At 49.5% G+C, this 23,944-nt stretch overlaps 2 protein-coding genes across 2 annotated transcripts in view; both read left to right on the forward strand.

Moving 5' to 3' along the window:
- LOC126580905 (fibrinogen-like protein A) overlaps positions 1-23,944 on the forward strand; it is a 74,810-nt gene that overhangs the window by 11,104 nt on the left and 39,762 nt on the right. The window lies entirely within an intron of this gene.
- LOC126580904 (uncharacterized) overlaps positions 239-23,944 on the forward strand; it is a 52,991-nt gene continuing 29,285 nt past the window's right edge. Inside the window, exon 1 of the mRNA XM_050244249.1 lies at positions 239-376. The gene's annotated coding sequence lies outside the window, so the exon portion shown is untranslated. The remainder of the gene's footprint in view (positions 377-23,944) is intronic.

The following is a 23,944-nucleotide window of genomic DNA, read 5'->3' on the forward strand; positions in this document are numbered from 1 at the left end:
TCGCCCGGAGTCCTTGAAGTCCCATTTCGGGTGGTTGCCCGAAGCCCGAAGGCAACGGGAAAAGCGACGTCGCATAAATAAAAAGGGCCAGCAAATTAAATAAGTTCACCACGGTAACCAGCACCCTTCCCCCGGTCACTGCGACCTCCTGCGAAACAGGTTGCACAGCGACCACGACGACGAGGACGGTGTTTCTGTGTCCTTTTTTGGGCTTTTCGTTGCTCGGAGCGGAGCGACCGTTGCCTTGGTGCAGACGGTAACAACAACAACAAGAACGCGCGGTCCTCTGCGGTTACCAGCGGGAAGACAGCATTACACCAGGGACACCACAGGAGTCAGGAGCAAGGAGCTTCTTACTGGCGGCTCACTACCGCAGGTAAGTCAACTGTCAACATCGCGAGAGGGCTGCGGGTCTCTGCATTTTTGGATTCAATTCTGGCGCCTACCGGGCATGTGTCTTTCGTGGCTCTCCGATCATCTCGCGCCGTGGAGAGAAGGTTTCGACAACGGCTGACTTGGATTGCTGCTCGTCGGTGGTGGTATCATTTGGGTCAATTTGCAAATTGACGCACAGCGCGTGGTACGCAGGCCCGGGGAGGTTATGCAAGGAAGTGGCACAATCGGCGAATCGCAGTCTCAGTCTCAGTCTTCGAAATTTGACATTTCAGGGGCTTCCTGGTGCCATTTTGCTGATTGTGGGCTGGCCGAGATAAAGTTCATCGGTTATGCGACACAAGGTTTTTGTTAGTGTTTCCGGGCTTTTTTCGTGAACGCAACCAATGCAGTGCATCGATTAAAGATGGCTGAATGCCACTGAAGGTGAGGGAATATTTGAAACATGTTGATGTTAAGAACTGCTCAAAATTAAAGCAAAGTTAAAGATTAACAACATATTCTTATTGATCATTATGTTCAAGAATTCTGTAAAAAGTCTGTGTTTGCATAACCTTTTCCTGGCGAAGCACACCTGAAACGTTATGCATAAATTAGTTAATTAGTGGTTCCCATTCCACCGAACTACCACGTTGACCTTCTAGGTAAAAGAGCAACACGGAGTAGGGAACTGGGGATTCTTGAATCAACCCGGCGAATAAAAGGGCAGCCAGTAGATATCGCGACCACCGTCACCACGCGATCCTCCATCCTTTAATTTGAATTTCCATTTTTGATTTGCATGATTTATGAGAAAAGGAACCGACGAACCGGCATCGCACTCACACTCGTTTATGGTGAAAATGATATTATCCGGTGTCATTTCCAGTGCTTTTCACGTTGCCATTATGCATAAAGTAGAGTTTAATGTTCGGCTTCACTTTGGCATACAAAACACTGAATTGCGAGCGCACAATGTGAGGAATTGCACCAAGTAGAACACTTGAAGCGCCATGTATTCCGTGCTTACTGGCGCTCGGCTCCGAATTCAGCACCTCAGAAGCACCAGCACCGCACATACAGCAACATCCAGGGATAGGAAAAGTGCTCCACTTAACGACCTGCGAAGACACGTTGCCGACGACGACGACGACGACGAAGAAGACGATGACGCGCGATGCAGGCGCGATGATCATAAAACAGCTGAGCGCTCACCATTCGCCGGTTCGCCGGAATGATCGGCCCCAAAGGGCAACACGGAGGCAGTGAGGAGGGCATGGGAATGGGAACAAATTTGCTTCTCTCTTTCTGCGTCTTTTACGCGACCATTTTTTTCCCCATCTCGCTCTCGCGATCGTTCACAACACGCTTTTTATGTATTTCGTGACGACCGACCAACTGCGACCGACTGCGACCGACTGCGACTGGCCAAAGTATGCAAATCGACGATGCGATAGAGCATGACGCAGCAGCAGCAGATGAGTGCTACCTTTCGCTCGATGGCGAAAGGCACCCCCCGGGGGCGGGGGACCGGAACATGCCGGAACCGATCAGCTGCAGGTCCACAACAAGCACCGAGAAGATAAATATTGTCCCATATTTTCAATTTTCACTCAATTTATGTGACACTCCAGCTGCACGGGATTAGGGCCAGTGCCCCATTTTTCCCCTGGGGGGGTGACATCAGTGGATGATGGCCATCATCGCCGCTGTTTCCATGACGATGCGCCACAGTAGCCAGGTTCACAGAGCGCGCGCACTACTCTCCAGAGTGTTCGTGGAGCATTTTCCCAGATTTCATAGCAAAGCCAACAACCCGCGTGACGATGTCGAGGGCATTCAGGGGTCATTGTGAGTTCCGACGAACTAAAAAAAGGCACCAGAGCCAGGGGGGGGGGGGGGGAACATCTCGCGTGACACCGAACACGACGCCGCGTGGTGACATTGGAACGCCATTTTAGTAGCACGAAACAGGCCCAGGTGTTGTCAGGTTCCCTCCGACTGGGGTCCAATGCTAATCGTTGCCGAGTGGTGGTGCGCATACGCAGTCCGCGCCCGAGGTCTGGCCCCGGTGTTTGTCTTCTGAGCTACGAATGGAGTACCTTTTTATGGTCGATTCCAGCAAGCCTAGAGAGGCCAATGATACGCCGCACTCGAGATGCCCGGTGCCCAGTCAATTGTGTGTGTCTGTGTTTTGCGATAATAAGGGGCCTTAGCGGACGATTCGAAGGTACTCCGGTGCTCCGTGTCAAGTTATTACCGCGAAAACAGCAGCAGAAGAAGCAGCAGCTGCCGGCTGGCCAGCTAACCGATAGTTCGATATCGAAGCAGAAGTAGGCCACCACCGTTGAGCGTGCTCCAATCGAACGGATCGAGCTTCACTCGTGCTTGTGGAGGGCCTCAACCGTAGTAGGCAGCGGGAACAAGGGAGAGCCACGTGCAGCAGCCAAAGGTTCCTTCGATTCCGGGGGCGGCCGGTTGCTTTGTTTTCATTACTGTACTTTCCTCGCGGATGCTCTTGCGGTGAAATGCCGGAGCTAAACGGTAGGCCTTGCCTCGGACCCGGCGGACCGGTTGTAGGAGAGCAGATGATGATGAAGAGTGGCCAGTGGCCCAGGGAGGCGGTGGGAGACTTTGCTCCACAATTTGATAGCGTCCGGGCGAACCGAAGGGGCCTTTTGCGCGCTAACGGACCCCGGGGGCTTGTGCTTCTGCCCAAAAAAGGGCCAAAGACGTGGACGTGGCGGCGGAATTACGGTTGGAGAAACTTCCCCCGGGCCCGAAATTCGAGTTCCGAAAGCACAATCGGTGGCCAAGTGGCCCTCCACCGTATCATACCGTGGCCGTATCGTATCATGAACGGTATTCTGTGGTCGAGCAGGTTTCAATCATTGCTCCAAACGCAGCAGCTTCTTCTTGTGTCAAGTGGCGAGATGTTGATGATGAGTCCACGCGTGGTCTATAGACCGCGGTCCGTCCTAATCATTCGTCGGCAGTCGCCGGATTGCTGGTTCCGAAGAAGTGTTTCATCGTGGCCTCAAGATGACGCTGTTTGATTTCTGAGAAGCTGACCGGCCTGTGGGAACGGTATGCGCCCGGTGTGGCCTAGTCCGAGGGAGAGAAGCGTGAAGGGTGGACCGAAGCGGATTAATTCCGTTCCAGCTCCCATTCCCGCCCTTCAGGCGAGTGCGAGATTGTTTGCTTAGCTGCTCGTTTTGGCCTCTCTGCTGCTGCTGCTTCTGCTGTTTGTTGTTGATTGAACGAAGCTCCCTAGTGCTGGGCGCTTGTGGTCTTTGAAAAAGTCTACCAAGCACCACCAGCTGGTCTGGACTGGTTGAGAGGATGTGACTTATGATTCCCAAAGTTGCTAATTAATTTTTGATGTGTGAGATTAGATCCCTGGTATGGAAGTCGTAGCACACGCCCCTTCGCGGGATTATATGCTCCATTGAATCCGAGGCCGTCACTTCTTCTCTCACGGAAGTTGACCACCGAGCTGCCCTAGGAGCCCTTTGTGTGACCAGAACAAGAACCTAGGAAGAAGGTGGAGTGGAGCTCGTTGAGCGGCTTAACCATCTCGATCTTTGGACCGGAAATCGGATAAGTCTCATAAAAACCCCTTCCCTGGACATTCTCTGGCAAAGACTTCTTGGTACATCATCTGGATTCTCGTTGTTAATGTGCGCGTTGGTACGATGAGAAGCCCTCTGATGTCTTTTGTGGCCTTGTGGCTCATAATGATACAGTTTTTTTTTGTTGTTGTTCCGTTGTGGCCGTGGCCGCGCTGCGAATCGCACCTAACGGAATCGAACCCACTGGGGTCGCACCCGTGGTTGTACACAACCAGTTAGGACTCTGGAACTCGGAACTGTACCGAGCAAAAAAAAAAGCGTGAAGAGCTTGGAGAACGCGGGGCAAACGGGAAAACATACCTCTTCGGTAATGACGATGACGAACGGTGAGTGTGCGCGCACCGGCCTCGGCACTGTGGCCACCATTGGGGAACCATACAGGAAGATTCATCTTCTTGGAGCATTTTTTTCTCTTTTTCTTCCTCTCTCTTTTTACAAGGAATGCTTCTCGAGAAGTCGTATATTTAGGCTGGAGCTAGGGTTTGAAAAAGACTAAAGCTGATTGCAGACGATGGCTCGATGATGATGATGATAATGCCACCGAACGAAAGCTCGCGACGACTTACACCGTTATCATGGTGTGGCTTCTAGAATCTGGGAATGTCGGGGGAAAACTAGGGCTTCAAGCAGAACAGTCGAGCGAGCGTACTTGAAGCGCCATCGCCTCTCAAAGCGGACGCTTTGATGTCGGAAGCCAGGAAAGGACGAACCGAAGCGTCCAATCATCTCTCGTTGGTCGATGGATGGTTAGCGAACTTACCATCGTGCCCGTTCCGGGCTTCCGGCGCAGTAAGGCGACCAAATTGGGATGTTTGATGCTGTTTGATCGAATCATAATGGCTTCACCGTCTCACCTACGGCCAACGACGATGTTTTGGAAGTTTGCGGTCGGCCACGGCACGGTACGGATTCGGTTACGAGATCAATCTGCTAATGATGTTTGCAGGAAGTGAAGCTTTGTTGGTGCGGAGGCGTTAGGTCGATCACTGGATAGTGCCATTTACCGGAGGTGGATGGTTGATTGGGCTGTTAATTAAACTATGATAGTGGAGGAGAAACAGCGGCCTTTAAGGAGGTGGATTGATCGTTTTGAATTATGGCTAGTGGATTTGTGGTGAGATGCTATTAGCGCTGATCAGCCACTTAGGAGGAGTACTGTTGTGCGTCTTTAGTACTTTAAATACTTGAGCAGCGTGTGCTCTTTAGCACTTTACTTGAACTCTATGATCCTTGGACAGGTCCTTGATGCCTCGAACAACGTTTGCTGTAGTCAATTACAATTAATCTGGACACTGTAAGGCTTTTCTCACAACTTGGTTCAATGCATTTCGCTACTGTTAGGATGGCCAAGGAAAATATTTTATTTTCACATTTATTTTAGACATTTTATTTCATAAATATTGATCCTTTCAAGGGTATTGAGCACAAGTTTTAGATCAGTTAAGGCAAATCTGATAAACATATTTACTTTTGTATCTCAATACTTTGAAGAGCATTTCCCATAACCAAAGTTGTCATAGTTGTTGCCCATCGTAGAATAAAAACTGCTGGACCCAACCAATGGACAGTTTTAACTCTTCATCTGGACTCTATTTTCCAAGTACTCCCGTCTAGTTTTTACAAAAAATATTGACACTTTTTTTAAAATAATTTTGCAAAACTCGTTTTCTTATGCAAAACACGAAAAGCATCGTTTATTCATCTCCAAACTGCTGCCAAAAATTGAAAAAAAGACCAAAATCAACAAAAACTCGTTGGGCTACCTGTATAATCTATAATCTGCAAACACATATTGATTTGTAATTTTCAAATAACTAGCACACGAGTACAAAGGGCACCGGAAAAGTTCCTTTTCGAAAACGCGCATTTCTAAATTTGAAGCAAATGAATGAAGCTTATAACAAATCTTCGCCCAAAACACATTCAAATAATCTTGAAACTTTGTAGTTTATTACGACATTTCGTTAAATAAAATAAGTTGAATGGTTTCTTCACAAGAAATCTCCAAAAGTGAGCCTTTTTTACCTGATTCAATCATATCCCCCTTAGGAGGAGTACTGTTGCGATGTTAGCTCTTTCAATTCTTGGCTAGCATACGCTCTTCAACACTTTAGTTGAACTCTGTGATGCCCTCGAGATACGTCGTACATCCTTTCACCAGCCTATGTTTGCTATCGTCAATTACAATTAATCAGGACACCGTAAGCCACCTCACTCAAGGTCCAGTTAAGCCCTGGGTACGTCCTGTAATCACTCCAAATTGCTATCGACAGTTAGTGACAGCTCGTGTCTCAGATAAGTGACCGATGGTTGGTTACACATCAATATACCGCCCTCGCCGACGCTAAACGATGCTGACGTATGAATAATCCTCACATATAGAGCGGAGCTTTGTGCCCCTTGTCTTCCAATGAAATATCTCATTTCATCAGGATTATCCCCTAAAAGCTGGTACCTCAAAACGACCGCACGAGCCAGCGTGGTGCCTTTCAACAGATACCATGCACCACCACCATTGTTTGTCCGAACCACTGGCACCGCGGTCTGTTTGCTCCTGATATTTACTGAGCACCATGGAGGCAGGAATGCTATTCGCCCGGAAAAAGGTATGACGTTCCGGTGCTTCAGGAACTTAGATCTCGTAACGCGCCGACCGGAATGCCTTCCTTGCCAGTCCATTGATCCTGCGACAGGCATCCCCGGACGTACCCGGGATCCCGAGGACATTGTTTATTTAACACTTCAAACCATTGGCCGCGGCCACGCTGCATATTTTATGCCCCCTTTCTCTGAGGTCCCTGGCCCTTCGGTTTGCGGTACGATCGCTGTACTTGGGTTTGTGTTTCACGTGTTTACCGTCCGCCTTCGTACTGGTACCAAGGTCTTCTTATCGTTTCCATAAACGAAAATGAGATAAAGTCTTGGACTCGCCAGTAACCGGCCCTGTAGCTGTAGCGCTTCCCTCATCCGACAGGACTTCATGCAAACTTCAAGGATACTCTGACCGAGCACCGACCGTTCCGGGATGCCCGGGATAAAGTTACCTCGGTCCGTGGCTGGCCCTGGCCGGCCTGTTTGGTCCCATTTATTGTATCGCCGCCGGCCCCGGCCCGGGACCAGGGCCACAAACCGCATCGTAAACGTGAACGGATACGTATGTGAAGGAAATAAGATGCCATAAATCTTGCACAAGCCCTACGCAGCAGCATGGATTATGGTCTGCAGCTCGTCGTCGTCTGATGCTGCTACACTTGTTCACCATTGCCCTCGTTGGTCGTTTCGACGCTCGAAACGAGTACAGAGAGACAGAAGGAGGGAGAGAGAGAGAGAGGGAAGGTAATTGTTTTTTGTTGTTATCATTCATTCGATTTCTGCCGGCAAATCGCACGTTCGTTCTCGACTTCTGTGTCCCAGGGAAAGTGCTGAAAAATGAAACATCATATTTCGCTGCGACGTGCACTCGCGTATCGCACGGAAGAAATAAACATACCAATTCACTTCATCTGTCATGCAGGCTCATAAAAAGAGTAATTTTCAACGTTTTGTTACATTCATGCGATCACTTCATGGTCGCATGATCGTGCGAGGCGAATTATGGGCCAGTCGTCAACGAGTGACGTTAGTGCTGAATGTTTGAAACTATTTGTAATCATTTCGAGGAAAGGAAGTTCGTGAGCACAGCTAGATTGGCAGCAATAAATCTCCTCCACTCTGCACTCTGTGTTCATTAATCTCTTCCAAGAGCGCCACATCATTCACAATTCAAGCTTCGAGTGCTTCCGAGACTGTGAGTGCTGAAAAGCTGCCGTAAAGCGCCTTTTACAGCCTCCCAAATTAATAAGCCAGCCAGCAGAAACCTAGTGAAGGAGTCCCTGGGCCCTGCTAAACTCGTGAACCGTGCACCGCAGGTGTGCGAAGCGGATTCTGGGCCCACGATTGTTCCCACGAACCCCACAGAGTGATTCAATTTGACATTATGAAATGGCAACCACGAGGACGAAGTTTGGGGGGGGGGGCCGGATACTAAGGTGAACCTGTTGGCTACCACCCTGCGCTGCGCGCTCAAGAGGTTCAAGGTTAGTGCTCGATGTGTTGATTGAGCTATTTCGGCGTCGCCGCCGCCGCCGCCGCCGCCGCTGTCTCGTAATAACTTGTCGGCTTATTATGTCGCCACCCAGGAGCGATTCCCAGGGCACCACCGGCGGCATGACTGGCCGTTCGGGCGTTCACATCATCACCAAGAAGCACCAAGACCCTTGGAGGTTTTCTTCAATCCGTCACGGAATGTGCTCTAGCTACTTACGCCTTTGACGAACGGCTGTTTGCCTGGTAGCAGCAGCAGCAGCAGCAGAGAGCGGAACTTTGAAATGTCATGTCTTTGGCACTTTATCGACGCCATCAAAACGCTGAGGACGACGTGACGCCGCGTTTAAAGTCTCGTTTCGCGTAATCATGCGGCGCCGGCGGTGAACCGCTGGACCACCCTCGTTGATGGTGTCAATCGGTGGTTGACGGAAGTCGCCTGCTGGCTGGCCGGTCACTCGCCCGGTCTGTTGGTGTCCATCGACAACACCTACGCTCGAGCATCCAACGCCTACACGCCTACGGTTGATCATAAATTGGCAGCCTCCGGTGATGGTGACGGTTGCCGTGGTGACCACACGAGCCTCCGGATGTTCTCTCTGCAAAGAAACAATGAAGCAAGAAGACCAACTCGCAGTGGACAAGCAGTGATCCTTACTCCTTCCCTGTTTAGGCCTTTGCCTTCTTGGTAGTAAGAGGTGGAGGAGGAAGTAGCGTCGTGAATCCTGGCAAGGCCAGATAAATAAATGTGTTTGTCCTTTGAATTTATTGCTGCGGGGGAGCCCCACAAAAGAATGATAAATTCTAGTGAGAACGCACAAAAACGGGGCAATATACCCACAGCCTCGTTCCCGGTCGACCAGCTGGCCAGCTAGGCTACGCGAGAGACCACGGCCACCATAAATCACCGCTCCGAGTTATCCGCTCCGACGTCGAATCCGCACACGGAGCGCGCCCGTTGTGGGCGCTGGAATGGCGCTGGAATGGCGCTGTCTTGGCTTCAGAGAGATTCAGCTTCAGAAGGCGTCGTGTCGTGACTTCGATTTTTCTGCCCCGCAAACCCTCTCCACCGAACGGTACAACGGTTTGGACCTTCTTCCGAGACTCCGATTGTGTGCAGTGCAACGGCAGCACGCTCCATTGAGCGCTGGAAACGGTCTCAAAACGGTACATTTCGAAGGTTACGGAATCAGTATCTACGGTTTGGCTGGAATCGAGGGATTGTGATGCTGGAGTGGAGTAGGATCGAGAGGAACAAGCAGGAAAAGCGCGTGACCCCCGCGTGTACGAACGTTTTGTACATTTTATGCAAATTTGCCCCTCGGTTACCTGCCTGGCTGGCTGGCCTGTTGTTAGTGAGCGTTAGTGGAAGAAGTCAGCCAACCCTGTCCACCAGTCCACCAGTTCGCCAGTAAGTTAGGTCGAGTCAAGGGATTAGAATGTCGACAGGCGAGCGGGCGGGGTATCTGATACGCTGGGTATTGTTTATCGTGCTCGCAGGTTGTAGCTGCTGCACCGTTCGGACCTGGGATGGTGGTGGTCCCACGATGAGAGAACGTTGTTAGTGTTGTTGTTGGCTATTCAGCATTAGGGAAGCTCGTAAAGTGTGCCTGTGTCTGTGTGTGTTTGGTGAAAGAAAAGCTTTCACGAGGTTTTCGCGGGTTCCAGTTCATAAAAGTGGAGTTTTATGCCAGTGCGGTGCCGTGGTTAGTAAATACGATCGTTAGGAACTCGGAGGCGACGGCGGGAAGAAAGGGATACAAATGGATGGTTTACAAAATGGAAATGTTCTGGGGCATGTTATTATGTTAACGAGTTGATACATTCTCTTACATTGGAACATGTATGCCCAGACAATCCACCACCCTTCCGATGGAATGTAGAATCAAGAAACTTCTTGCAGCAAGAAGCCACAGTAACTAGCGAGGTAGCTGGGTCCGAAGATTAGGTCCGATGCATCTAAGACTTCTAGTTTATATTAGTTCTTGGGGCGGAAGTTACGGAGCGTAGCTTAGGATTCGGGCTAAGCCCGTAACGGGATTTATTAGGAGAAATGCTATAATGGCACTTTGTGGTTCCGGCAGTGGTTCCAATGCACAAAGTTCCTGGATCCGGAAATGGTGCAATGATTCTCGACCCCAAAACTTTGGACGCCCGGTAATCGTGCAAGGGTCACCGCCGGAATTAGGGCATGAAAACGGTCCCTAATCCCACGGCCTGCTCTCTCTCTCTCTCTAGCTCTCTTCTCACCGGCCCCACGGTACTCCCTAGAAACCGTTCATCTTGGGTCGAGCGAGATCCGACACCCGGACCCATCTCATCCCAAGCTGAACTTCTTGGTCGCTGGAAGTTGTCACTGGCGTGAGAATCCAATTCCCAAAGAGGGATTGAATGTCACATTGGCTTCCCAAGCGGCGGCGAGAGTGCTGCGATTTCAGGTCCCGACGTCGGCGTGGCATTGATGGACTACTTCCGACCTGGCCACGAGACCTGGCCATCCCTACTCACGCTCCACTCTGCCATTATGCCCACAATGGCTGCTTACCGATTGCCGCAGTCAGTCAGTCAGTCAGTCAGTCGTTAAACTCAGAGCGGACTCCGGGGCTTCACTTTGGCGGCATTGAATATGGGTCACGATCTATGTCTTCATAAACTTTGCCAACCTGAGCGAGCGGAGCGGACTTTCGAGGAGACGAGGTACGACTTGGTTGGCGAAATGGCTGACGATGAGCCGTGGCGATCTGAGAGTGTCGAGATTTGCCCCCGGGAGGGTTACTACCGAGGGCTTCCCTGTCTTCATTGGCCACTTTGCTCACGTCACGAGGCATTCGAACATCAATGTTTCCGTGGCCAGCGACGGGACGGTGATGGGCGTCGTCGCGAAGAGCATCGTTTGAACGAGGCCTGTTTGTGTGCAGCATCTTAATAAGAACCAAATAATGGAAGTTAAGCCATTAAAAGCGTGCTTTGAACGTGCTAGCGGATGCTCTGCTCACCCACTCGGCCCAGCGGCCTCTATTCCGGGGAGAGGGTGAGGGGTTAGAGTCACGAACTCGCTCGCTGGTGTGCTGTGTCCCGTGTCTAGTCTGGTGGTGGGTGATGAGTTGCGTCTCTGCGTGGGACACAAGAGGGCACGAGTTTCGTGTCCATCTTTCCATCTAGCGCCCTGGGATTGTGTCTGGTATCTTCTGGTGCTCTTTAAGAGGATCCTCCCTTCTCCTTTGGGCTTCAAAAAGGAACCGCGGTGGAAGGCCGACAAGCGAATGTTTTACGAGTGTTTTTGTTAGTCTGCAAGGCGTAAAGTGAGCCCCGCTCATGAGGCAATGGGGTGGCTTTTTTTCGGTGCTACCGTGTTGCGCCCTCGGCGCGATCTGGTCGGCATCTGGGCGTTTATATATCTGGACCATCTGCTGCTGTTGTTGGACAACACTTGAGCCGCTTTTAACAGCGTGTGTATCGGTGAAGTTACGAGCGTGATTGCTTGTCATTTCAAAGCTAATAGACCGCCAACTGACGGCGACCAATGGCGACGGACGGCGAACGAGAGGCTTCGGCTTTCGGCAGTTACCACATGATCGGAGCGTCAATCAATGAGGTGATTGGTGCGATAAACCGCCAGCCGCTTGATTCTATCTTCTCTGCTGGATTGAGTTATGTCACTTTTGATTCGTTGGCAGGATTTCTGGGGACCAAGGGAGCGATTTTTATTAATGGCCTAGACCAGCTAGAGCTGCAATCTCAATTCGTGTATTAGGTTATTTTTTGTCAGTTCTTTGGCTTAACAAAAACCATTAAATTTTCAAAACCAAAAGAACAATTACATCATTTAAAATATTGTCCATCTGTAACTACTACTGTTTTACATATTTCGGGTCAATTTCCACGTCAAAAGAATCCCTTAGTTTGTGAAGCAACCAAGTCATCTACCCATTTTTCGATCGCAACTAATTGTTTTAGCAAACAACCAAGCAAGAAGTGTTCAGAAAGAACATTGTCTTCTGAGAAGTTATTCATCGGTTTTGCAATATGAAGACGGGCGTTCTCATGCTGAAAATTAAGTTTATCTGTCGGTGTCAGACCGTTTTTTACGTCAGAGTTCACTTCAAATGGATCAATCATTGTTGATAACGTTTATCAATAATTTTACTAGTTTTCACAGATTTTTAGAGAAAGACACCCTTAATATCTTCATCTTTTAATGTTATTGGCTGACCCGAACTGTTTGTTTCGATACAGTTAAATCCTCCGCTTTTAAATATTATTTTGGGTCGTAACTGTCCACCATAAGCTATCAAACGAAAACGATCACTTGACGCTTTCTTCAACTGAAAGAAGGTTGTTATTATTCTCCACAAAACAGACTTTTCAGGCACAGAACTAAACATTTGCAACTCGAGAAAATTGTTAATATTTTGAGCAGTAACTTATTGCGTTGTAAAAGTATTTGTTTGTACTTTAAAATGACATACAGGGCAGTGAAGCTTCTCTCAAAACTGGCACCATATTTTAATAGCATCGAAAGATTTAAGCGTTAGTCCTAATCGCCTTCTGCTTTAAGGTTCTTGCCGGTTGAAAATAAAATTTCTGGCAAGAAGTCACCCAAACGAAAAAGACTCCTTGCACAGAGCACCACACCAAAGTTGACATCTCTATGTGCCACAGGAAGTGGGCTGTACCCAAAAAAAAAAACCCCTCTGATAATGGGCACTTCCAGTATGCAAAATTCTTTCCAAATAACGGAACTCACCTTTAGCCGGCAACGATATGCCCGTATCACAGTCAGATAATTAGTTGATGAAACTCCCCGTCATGATAACCGCGGAACCGAGCTGGGTAAAAGTCAGAATACGCGTCGCAAAAGGGAAATGAAGTGAAAGAGCGATCCGAGACGATGACGGAACATGCGCACCAAATGGATCAGTTGGTGCTAGGGGGGGGAGAGTTCCAGCGGAAGCAACATAATCATCATCAACGACTTCATTTTGATTTAATTACAAAATTGTTCCATTTTGCCTGCATTAATCAGGCAAACGGATCGGATGCAGGAAGGCTGGCAGGCCCGTCCCGTCCCGTCCCGTAGGTCGGCAGCCAGGGTTCGAGTCAGCAGCAGCAGCAGCAGCAGCACCAACAACAACACTGGAGGACCCGCGGGTGCTTTTGGAGCGGCCATGTGAAAATGTGTGCCTCTCGGAACCGGTTTGACATTTAAATATAGGCCGTGGCCACCGCTCTCGCGCTCGCTCACTTCTTTCCCTCTCTTGACGGCCCTGGTCCTGAGGTTCGTTCTTTTGCGGTGCACCTGGGTTTATGCGTTCGAGTTGTCGATCCGATGATCCGCTTACCATGTGTCTGCGTACGGTGTGGATAAGAACGAGTTTTGTTTTTGTTGGTCCCAATCCTTCAGACCCACTCACGTCTCGTGCAATTCGTCGTCAACCTTGTTGCTGCTGTGTGCAGTTCCAGTGATCCGCAGTGGCGTTGGCGACCAACTTACCACGAGCACATTACGCAACAAGAGAAAGAGAATCAAAAGCTTTCCTGTGACTTTACGTATTCTTTGCTCTTTAGTATGTTGGGTAATAATGGTCACAATATATGGCTTTAGCTTTCGTGTAGACCTGGCATGGGATCGTAGATCGCTTTCCACATTTGGCGACATCGGGGCGATGTCTCTTGGCGATCGCATTGGCTCAAGACAGGTAGCACAGGACAGAAAGGAGATCGAAACATCATCTCGTGATCTCTAGTGGTTCCAGCAACCGTTGAGCACGAAGTCAGTCAGTCAGTCAGTCAGTCAGTAAGTCAGTTTGTTAGCCAACACGCCCAGCAGAGTGAACCTAATCGGATACGATCAGCTCGATACACTCCGTCGCCGTGGCTGTAAAACTGGATTTGTTTGTCCATACCAAGCGGCTGGGTGGTTGAGAACTAGGCAGACGTCTAGTGTTCGTCCGGTTAGGTCCGAGGCTCATCAGTCAGCCAGGTCAGAGGGACCGGTCCTCTAGTGCAACAGTACTTTTACGGGAAAGCCACGACTGATGATGATCAGTAACACCTTCATGTGTCAACATTTGTGTGTCTACGCGTGCGCTTGCTCGTCGAGACGAGCCGGGACGGGACGGGCACGGGACGGGACGGGATGTCAAATGATGGTGCCAGAGATTGCCCAAGCACTCCATGGTCTCTGGATCCACTGGTGTGGCCACTCAGGTCTTGATGGAGTTGCTACTGGCTTTACAGGCCTGGTGCCACGATGAGCACGCAAGATTTATTATGAAATCGTAAGTTACAAACAGGGTCAGTAGTAGCAGCAGCAGCACCAGCAATGGCTTCCTTCTGCTCTGGCATCATATCCATCACCGCCGGTTTTCAGTGGTCTCTAACTGGGTCGGACAGGAAATGGGCGAAACCTGCCAAAGGCCGGGGTGATGGGGAGGTGGTGGAGAGGAATCGATGGTAAGTTGAGACTCCTTACCAGGTCGACCACGGTCTGGAGTGCTACGGTGTGACGAAGACTGTTTTTGTTGTAGAGTCAAAGATGATGACGTTTGATGAGGCACGATCTGCCACGATTGTAGTTCCCAGGTTCGATCGAGAAGAGACGCGGTCCATCGCCGGTCCGGGGCTTTCCTTTTGGGAAATTTGTGTCGACAACACCTCCATCTTTCTCTCTCTCTCCATTTTGCTGAGCTTCCTCCAGGGCCCGAGCATATTTATAATGCTCAACCGACACATCATCGATCGATCTCGTCCGATCGATTACACACTGGAGAGAGATCATGTAAGAGTGCTCCGTCCGTCCGTCCGTCCGTCGAGGCGCTTCAAATGTGTTTGGTCACGAGAAAGTTAGGGAATGAATAGGTGATGGCCATATGCGGCCACGGGTTTTTTGGGAACAATGAAAAGCATCTCAACATTGAAGAGCGGTGGAAGAAAAGTATTTTCCAAAAACGGACGCAGGCGTCTTGTCGATCGGTACACGATCAGTTGTTACTTCATCCAGCACCGAGGTCTTCAAACGGGATCAGCTGGAGGCCATGGCGTAGCTTCCTTCTAATTCCACGTGGCCACGACGCAAAACCCGAAAGTCAATCAAGGAAAGTTCAATTATTGGACCGGACCGGAGCTCATGTATCCTGGGGTCCAATTATTGTCTACCATGGGCTGATAATGCTGCTGGTGTCATGTAACTCAACCAGTCAATGCAATATGCGTCTTCTACCGAGCTCAATTATGCTCTCGTTCGTCCATTGTTCGCAGGAATTACGTTGCTTTGCATGTTGGGGCGCCGTTCATTATGATTGCGTTGCTGCTGCTGCTGCTGTCCAATAATTGTCTTATCGGTTTTTCCATCGAGAAATATGTCGCACTCGAACAAGCATCGAAAAACAAAACAATCAATAGAAAGTGCTCCACTTACTCGGTTGCTGTCGCTTTATTGTTTTCGCTTTAGGTAAGTTTACTGCGCACTCCATGCTCGCGGTGCTCCAGGGGGGGCTTTGACTTTGGAACGTGAGATGGCGTGTCGTGGCGTGTGCTTGTGTCCTTACATCACCCGAGCCAGCCGGTGATGGTGATGAGTGCAATATGAGGAGCTGCAAATATCGAATTCTGCCCTCCTGCTGCCTTGCTCCTTTCGGTGAACCTGAGAGAGTAATTGCTTTGTCTAGTGGACTACAACACGATGATGGCAGCAGCAGCAGCAGCATTGGCCACGTGAAGTCAAGCGAGTCTCGATCCACCGGGATCAGGTTGCTGATCAGGATCAGCGAAACATGACTCTGCCTGGTGGTAATAAATTAACTCGATGGACCAGACCGAACCGAACAGAAAAGAAGAAGAAGAAGAAGAAGAAGAAGAAGAAGAAGAAGAAGAAGAAGAAGAAGAAGAAGAAGAAGAAGAAGGAAACACTGGAATTGTTGGCCCGGGAGAGTTATGATTGGCGTCATTATTGACATCTCTTTGATTTACTCGCCATAATCCGTGGCGCGCGGTGTTTAAAGGCAGAGAAAAAAAAACGTAAAGGTAGCCCTGCTGCTGGCTCCAGTCGTTACCGTAGTCCGTGTGTCCTGAGTGATGTGGTGAGATTAAGCCGGGAGTTTACGTAAGCGAATGTGTTTGATGAGAACAAATTGCACAAAACAGATTTAGCATCCCCCCCCGGCCCGTACACCCACTGTGCACCGTTTCGGTGCGGAGAATGTGTTTTTTTTCTGTTGTTGTTGAAAAAACTATCCCGTGGTGCGTGCTAGGGGTATCTCTTCCAACAGTACGCCTCACGGGGACGTCTATCAAGGTGTGAAGTAAATAATTGGCTCACCAGATCAGTTCAGGGTGGGAGGGGACGCACCGAACAAGAAACAATAGGAGGAGGGCGGATCGGACGAGTCTGTTCTGATCGTTTGTGCGAATTGTGCCCCTCGGCGGGGGACGAGCGAACGATGCGAACAGTGCGAAGAAGATGGTTCCCAGATATCTGATCTCTCTTCCTCTCGCCCGCTGTTGTCTCTGTGTCCGTCAGTGAGGCCCCACAGACTTGACTGACTGTGAAGCGTCGGCACCGCAAGCACCGCCAGCCAGATGGTTGAAGGACTTAATAAACTTAATACCTTGGCAGTGGCAGTGGAGTCGAGACACACTCGTCGGGCAGACAAACTCGTCTGCGGCCGGCTGGACCGCCAAAGGGAAGGGAGGGACGCCATGCGCCTTCGTTGACCACTTTGACAAACGTCACCGGAGACGCGGTCGGCCACCATCGGCCATAGAGATCTCAAATGTCAATCCGTGTGCTTGGAGTGGATCAAGATTCGAAACAGAACCATATTGGCCATTTTCCTTCTTCTCTCTCGTAGACTGGCTTGTGTTCCATTTTCAAACAGCTGCTCGGGAGACCGGAAGAGCATCGATCGATTTGCATCACGTTGTAGCTCGTCAATCATGGAGACCTCTATGGCCCCCGCCTCGAGGGAGGTCTCTGGTTCTGTTGCCAACCAGGTTAATGGGAGCAACTAGGCTATCTCACTAACCTGTACAATCTAGATAGAAGCTGCAGCAACATTGTAACTGCTGCAGCAAAAACCACCAGTTCCAGGACTGGTTTACCTGCTGGTACGTTCTAGTTCCTCCCTGGTGGCCATCAACTTCCACATGATTTGTGCCCCTTTTTGGAACGCAGGATGGCCCTGTAGAACACATGTTATCCAGGGGGCTGCAACCGAACCGACCGATGATCCAAATGCGACTCCCCAGGATGGTAACGGTGCTACGGTTACCTTGGGCCCTGGTGCACCGCGTGATGGTGCTGCATGGTGGTGGTTTCCGACATTCGATACGCTTTGCGGCGATTCCGTGCACCGCCAGCCAATGTTCCGGGCAGTCCGGGATCCTAGGGCGGGGGCTCCTTGAGCGCCGGTGGCCGTTGCAGGTGATGAATGAGTGATGAGTTATTTATAAGCAACTCTTACCCGAGCAGAAGAAAACAGAGGCTCCTCGTTCGGGCACCTGGAATCCGGAATTCGAGCTGACAGCAACGTTTGCCACCGTTAGATTCGGGGACACGGTGGAAGAGGTTCAAGGCAAGGGTCCAAAAATCAACAAAACAAGTTTAATTAGCTACCATTCCGCCATGTCCACTTGCTGACCATCTAACGGACGTTATCACCTTTTTGGAAGGGGACTTGTTGGATGAAAGCTCCCGAAAAAATAAAAAGACTATTATCACAACTTAAAGTGGAAGTGGAAGTTGATGAAATTAAAATTTCCTATGCTCACATGACCTAGCGGTCCACGCCAAGGTTCCACGATCTGGATTCCATGGTCTGGCGAGCTCGGCAGGTGAAGAGATTAGCCCGAGATTCACAATCGCAGCCACTAGGCTTGTACTAGCTTTCTTGTCTCCGTGGTCGTTGAGCTGCGACCGTTTGCCACCTCGATGATCCGTTAGACTAGCGGGTAGGTCACTCCCAGAGAAGAGCCCAAGAGGACACTTGTGTATGATGGGGACCGGGGAGGCAGTAAAACGTAGCTACGTCCATGTCAATCATGGATGCCGAGTGTGACGAGTGAACATGATTAAAGTGAACCCACCAGACCCGTCCCTGCCGCTCTCGATAGCGTAATCCAGCGTGACGGATTGTGATGGCGTCTAATTAGGAAGGAATGGTGGTTCGGGAGGTCGGGACCGGCGATAAAACTTGCTGACAGTGACGAGACACGAGCTGGGGTTTATATTATAGGAGTTCTTGTACAAGGAACAAAAGTAGACCCCGTTTAGAAGTTGGTGGGGTGGGACGTGACCGCGAACTGAAGGTAAATCTGGGCGTCAGATAAAGGTCACCGATCCCCATTTTGTGTCATGTTGTGCGGGCCACAGTGGAAAGTAGAGCACACCACAGGGCACAACGAGCAGGGGTCAAACGGAACGATCAGATTGCTGTTGGTGAATTATTCAAATTAGTCCAACCGGAGGGCGGACTTGGGTTCTCACTCGGAAGTACCGGTGATAAGTGCATCACGATACGGGTCTGGACTAGGAATATGCAACAATTAATCTATTATTAAACGGTAATTGGATGCTCTCGACAGCCAGGAGATCGGAAAAGGCACCTCGGATAAGTTGACTTGTGGGTCACCAGAGGATGGGCCCGTGGTCTGTCGTAAAAGAAAGTTGGCCAACGCAGTAGATCGTCCGATGGATCGTTCGACCGGGGGGGGAAGTGTTCAGTGTTCTACAGGGCACTCGGCGACAAGACAACCGTTCCCACCAGGGCTTTGTTTCGCACAAATGCGCTTCGGTGACGGCAGCTTATCTCTACTGTGGCCTTTCTCCCGTTGGGCGTTGGGAACGGTTGGGGAGCCCTCGTTTAGGACGTTCGCCGTTGTTGGGTTCTGGTTTTTGGGGCGACCACCGAGCAGCCACCGAGGGCTCCAGTGATCGCTTACGGTGATTCGCCACGGGTCACGGGCGGGCCGCGTGAAGATCGATCCGCGCAGATAAGCCGTTGACTTTTATTAATGGTCACCGGACCGACCCGGGGGGGGAGGGGGGGGGGGACGTGCAAAATCGGGATCGCCAAGCGGACTACACAACATTTGCTTAGCCCTCGGGATTGGGGCATGGGAAGCGAGGGGAGACCCTCGAGAGTTGATTTATGTTCCCCCACCGCACCACGAGATTGGGGTCCATGGCGGCCAATCATCCAAATATGAGGAAAACTTTATGACGCTCTCCGCAAGATCGGATCGGAACGGATCGGATGGTTCTCTTCTATGCCGGCTGGCTGGCCGGCCGGCCTGTGGCCTTTGATTCTCGTGGCCGGTGTATCGAATTGTTGGCGAGATGTTATGATTAGCAACGTCATCGTCTCGGGACAGCTCGGGAGAAGGGGACTGGAGAAGGTTTGTGTAAATGTCGGGCAACGGAACGCGAAGAGATGACGAGGAGAGCAGAAGAGAGAGAGAGAGAGAGAGAGAGAGAGAGAGAGCAGCTTACACAACTCGCTACGTGATTTCGCAATTTCGCGGACAGGAACGGCTTATGGGGTTAGGGGATTTTGACATAAATTTAACTGCCGGCCCATTGGATTGGAGGCCAGTTAACCTGCGACTCTGGGCCACGTCGCAGTACGGTTTAATGGGCCGATGAGCTTTCAGTTCATCGACACACGGACACGGACATGGACACGGCCACGGCGGACCGTGATTCGATGACAAACGTCGATTTTTATCGACATCGGATTGCGCCCTGTGAAGAAGAGGATTGCGGCTGATTGCGTAACGGGGCTTTCACTCCCAGGCATCGGCCGTGGCTGCCACGGGCGAATGCTCCTCTACCTCCATAAAGATCCCCTTGATATCGGTGTACGATCGGGCTTAAGTCATCGGAGGTGGTGATGTTGTTCTGTTTGCAGGGCGTCGGTGCTCCGTGATGGCGCACTGTTCTGTTGATTGTTCTGGAGGAGAGGAGAGATAGCTAACGGGTGGACTTCGGCTTGGATTCATCGCAACTTATCCAACATCTTTCGATAGTGCGAGCGCTGTTGCTGTCATAGCATTAAAGGAGAAAGAAGTTTGATCGCGACAATCCAATTAAGATCGCTTCTTCTATTTGGTATCTTGAAGACAATTAAATTTTGATCGGTGTCATTGGTGATCTTACAAAAAAGGAATCAAAATCGCATAGCAAACATAACGAAGTAATTGAAGAGTAGTTATGTGACTTATGTTAGGTAGAATTATAGGGAGTTTAAGTTAATTTGGGTATGAAAGTCGCATGTTGTAAAATTTACGGGCGAGAAACCATTGAAATCATTTTTTTTTTAAATTCCATATCAAACTACAACTTTTTTCAATCTTTGGTTGAAATTTGGGGAAGATTTTTTAAAACTTCGTTCATAGCATCAACTTTTGAAAGGCGTTTCTTCAAAAATGTACTTCTTATGGTGCCCATCGTTGCCTTGTGATCGATAATTTGATGTATACAAATCGATTTTGTTTTGATTTTTTTTACAGGTTAACAATCCCGTTGAGGTATTGTTAGTTTTTGGGTTTTAATATGTGGTAGCTTTTTGAAGCCCAATAACAGATGGTTTTCACAATTTAACGTAAGAAAACGAGACTTACATAATTATTTACAAAAAAAATATCAACATTTGTTGGTGATAACTCGTCGAGACTAGTTGGAAAAAGTGTTCTGACAATTTCGTTAAAAATGTCAAAAGATTCGGTACGAAGCTTGACGCGAAGCGATTGGAAAATTACCGAGCTGCATTGAGTCATGAATGAAGCATGGATTTTCGAAATAGATTTTTCTTTACCAATTTTAAAAATATTCATCCAAAAAATGTACACAAATGGCGCTTGATAGAGCCAGCATTAGCATTATTTAAAAAAAAATCTTTTAAATTAATTGTTACGTTAACACCCTTTAGCTGAAATCGATCGTAAAGAAGGTTTTATTTACCTTCACTATGCTCGGCCACGCTTGCAACTTTATTAGTTCTTATCCTAAAATTGCTATTTTGGCCATACATCTTTCGGTTAGTTAGTGATGTAAAATCAGCTATCACATGATCTGATCTACTTTTTGTATCCTGAGTTGAACTAATTTGCTCTGGAATGCTCTAGAAAGAATCTGACACATGTCTCTGCTAGAACGAGCTTTACTATCATGCTCTACTTTCGACTAGAACACTTGCGGATCGTTACGATGCAACGTTACGGTGCAGCATTACACGTCTCCATGGCGAATATCCAGGTCAAACGTAAACGCTCACTTTACGGCTTACACGCGCGATGAACCCGACACATTAAGCCTTAAATTCCGTTTGCTGTAAAGCAATATAGCCACATCCTGGAACCACGAACGTGAGAACCAAGCGATGTAACGCTTGGCTTGCCACCACGAGACCACCGTTCATCTGCCAGCGCCGAGCGAACGAGATAGTTTTGAGATTTTCAATTTCCGTCCCACTGAAAGGCCCTTCGCCGGTGCGTCGTTTATCAATTTTCTACTATCCTCTCGCGTCGCTACTGTGAAGGTGTTCTCGATCGACGTTGGTGGCCACGTCATCGGATGGTGGAGACCACCGTGGAATCGTGTGAACCGCGGTGCCTTTATTGGCGTATTGGTGTATTTAATTAAATTTTAGCCACGACTGCTGCTGTCAATGGTGCTGCTGCTGCTGCTGCCGATGCCGCATCAAGTGTCGATGCACCCTTTTCGGATCGAGCAGTGGATTGAGCTATAAAGCGCCGGAACACGCCGGCCTCGCTTTTGTAACGGTTTGACGGTTGAGCGCACACCGACGGAGCGCCAGCGAGGAAATTGATAAAACACAAAACGATTCCACAAAGCTGTCGAGACATTGTGGCTCTTGTTCGCTTTCGTCGCCACCGGCAGCATCAGCCACCATTGAGGTGGTACTCTCGCGAGACAATATCAAATGTCCTTGCCGTCGTGTGGTGCGACTTTTAGTCGTCTGGTGGAGTCTGGCATGAATGGCTACCATTGGAGAAACATTTTACTTTTTTGTGCCTTCAATCGAAGCTATTTTTTGTGAGCGAATAATATGGCAAAAAGTTAATAGTTATCACTTTCAGTAGTAGGATTACGCGGAACCGGGATGAAAAAGAAGCACAAGATAGAATTCCATTTCCAAGGCATTGTCTTGCTGGCAGGAAAGGCATCTCTGCAGACAGATAGAGAGAGAGAGAAAGAAAGATACAAAAACCATCCTGTAAATGATGACGATGATGATGAGAAAACGTAGCCATCATAATCATAACAGTTTGTTTTAAAGCTCTTGTCAATTGAGTTTTTGCTGTTATGTTTTGTGATTTTTCTTGAGAAGAATACTGTTTTGCTTGTACCGGTACACGATGGCTGTAGTTCTTGAACGACAGTACCAGATTGGTTGGACTTCAAAAGTAAACGACAGAAAAGGAATCGCTGCTGGCGCTTTTTGGTCGCTAGCAAGTCTACTCCTTGGGACCATTCTCAACCAGTAGACCATCTTTTCGCTCGAGGCAAAATAGAGAAATCGATAGAGAATTTTCTCAAATAACAATCGATCGATGCGAGCTTGCTTTCTTTCTTTGGCCACTCACCGAACAGTTTTTCGGAGGTTTTTTTTGTAGGTAATTAACTTTTATGATAGCTTTAAAATATTATTTTGAATAAACTGTTTGTTTTCTCCGTTTGCCGTCCGAAATGCTCCAGTCTTCAGCTTCATCCATCTCTCCAGACGGCTCGAATAGGTCTACCGCGATAGGGAATTGGTCCGATTATTCATTCAAGGCACCGCACCACAGATGAATACCAATTGCACCCGCGGCCCTCGGTTTATGACGCTAACTCTCTAATAAAACCTGGAACTGCTCTTCATTTATGGACCTTTCGAGTGATCGTTCCGGCGCGAGATCTCGCAAAGCACCCAGCGAGTCTTCGAGCAAGCCAAAAAGTCAATTATAACGATCCCAAGACACGGCACGGCACCAGGGGTCCGCGCTCGGCCAAACAATCGACCACTAAATCAGTTGCACAATCCGCACGACACGACAACAGACGCGTCGCGGGAGAGACCTACGGGACTAATTCCGCCCGGAACTCGTCCATGTTTCGTCCTCACTCACTCTGGGATCACGCTCCGTTTAACCGACTTTTGTCAGCTCAGCTGCCATCTCACGGGGTCGATTCCATCGATGGTAATGAGAGGGCCGACCGACCGAACCGAGAGGGGTGCGCGGGGGGCCTCTGGGCGAAAGTTTCACTTCGTGTCGCCGAGAAGACGCCACAGAATAGGTCACGTCATAGGCGCGCACGGGCAAAGTAAAGGGCGAACTCGCGAAGAAGTTGGATCCGGAGCGAAGCTGAGCATTTTTTTTTTAGAAGGGCACAGCACAGCACCGGGACGGGACTGGAGTGTGGCGTGGCGTGAACTAGAGCACCATCACGGTCCCAGTTCCCAAACCGGTGGGGATGGAAGGGGTTGGATGAATAATTTATTCCAAAGGCCAGATCAACCAGTCCTTTCACTCTCAGTGGCACGACGACGAAATCGTCCCGGATGGTTAACGGCGTCACGGAACTGGAGAATGACCCCGAAGGCAGCCCAGGAACCCGGGCAGATCGTTGACTCCCGTCCCGGCTCGAAGGGACGACGCCGAGATGGCGAAAGTGTGTCCGAGAAAGGTCCAACCGACAAACAGGCGGAGATGGATGCTTCGTGAACTCATTACCCCAGGATCGACGTGACCGACGTGATGTTCGTTTGTCCGCATCCCGAGCCAACGGTCTGGACGTCCCGCAGTGGGATAGTCACAGATAATGCTGAGAGGTCCTCCGCCGAAAGGGCACT

Source organism: Anopheles aquasalis, chromosome 2 (assembly GCF_943734665.1).
Source record: "Anopheles aquasalis chromosome 2, idAnoAquaMG_Q_19, whole genome shotgun sequence".
NCBI lineage: Eukaryota > Metazoa > Arthropoda > Insecta > Diptera > Culicidae > Anopheles > Anopheles aquasalis.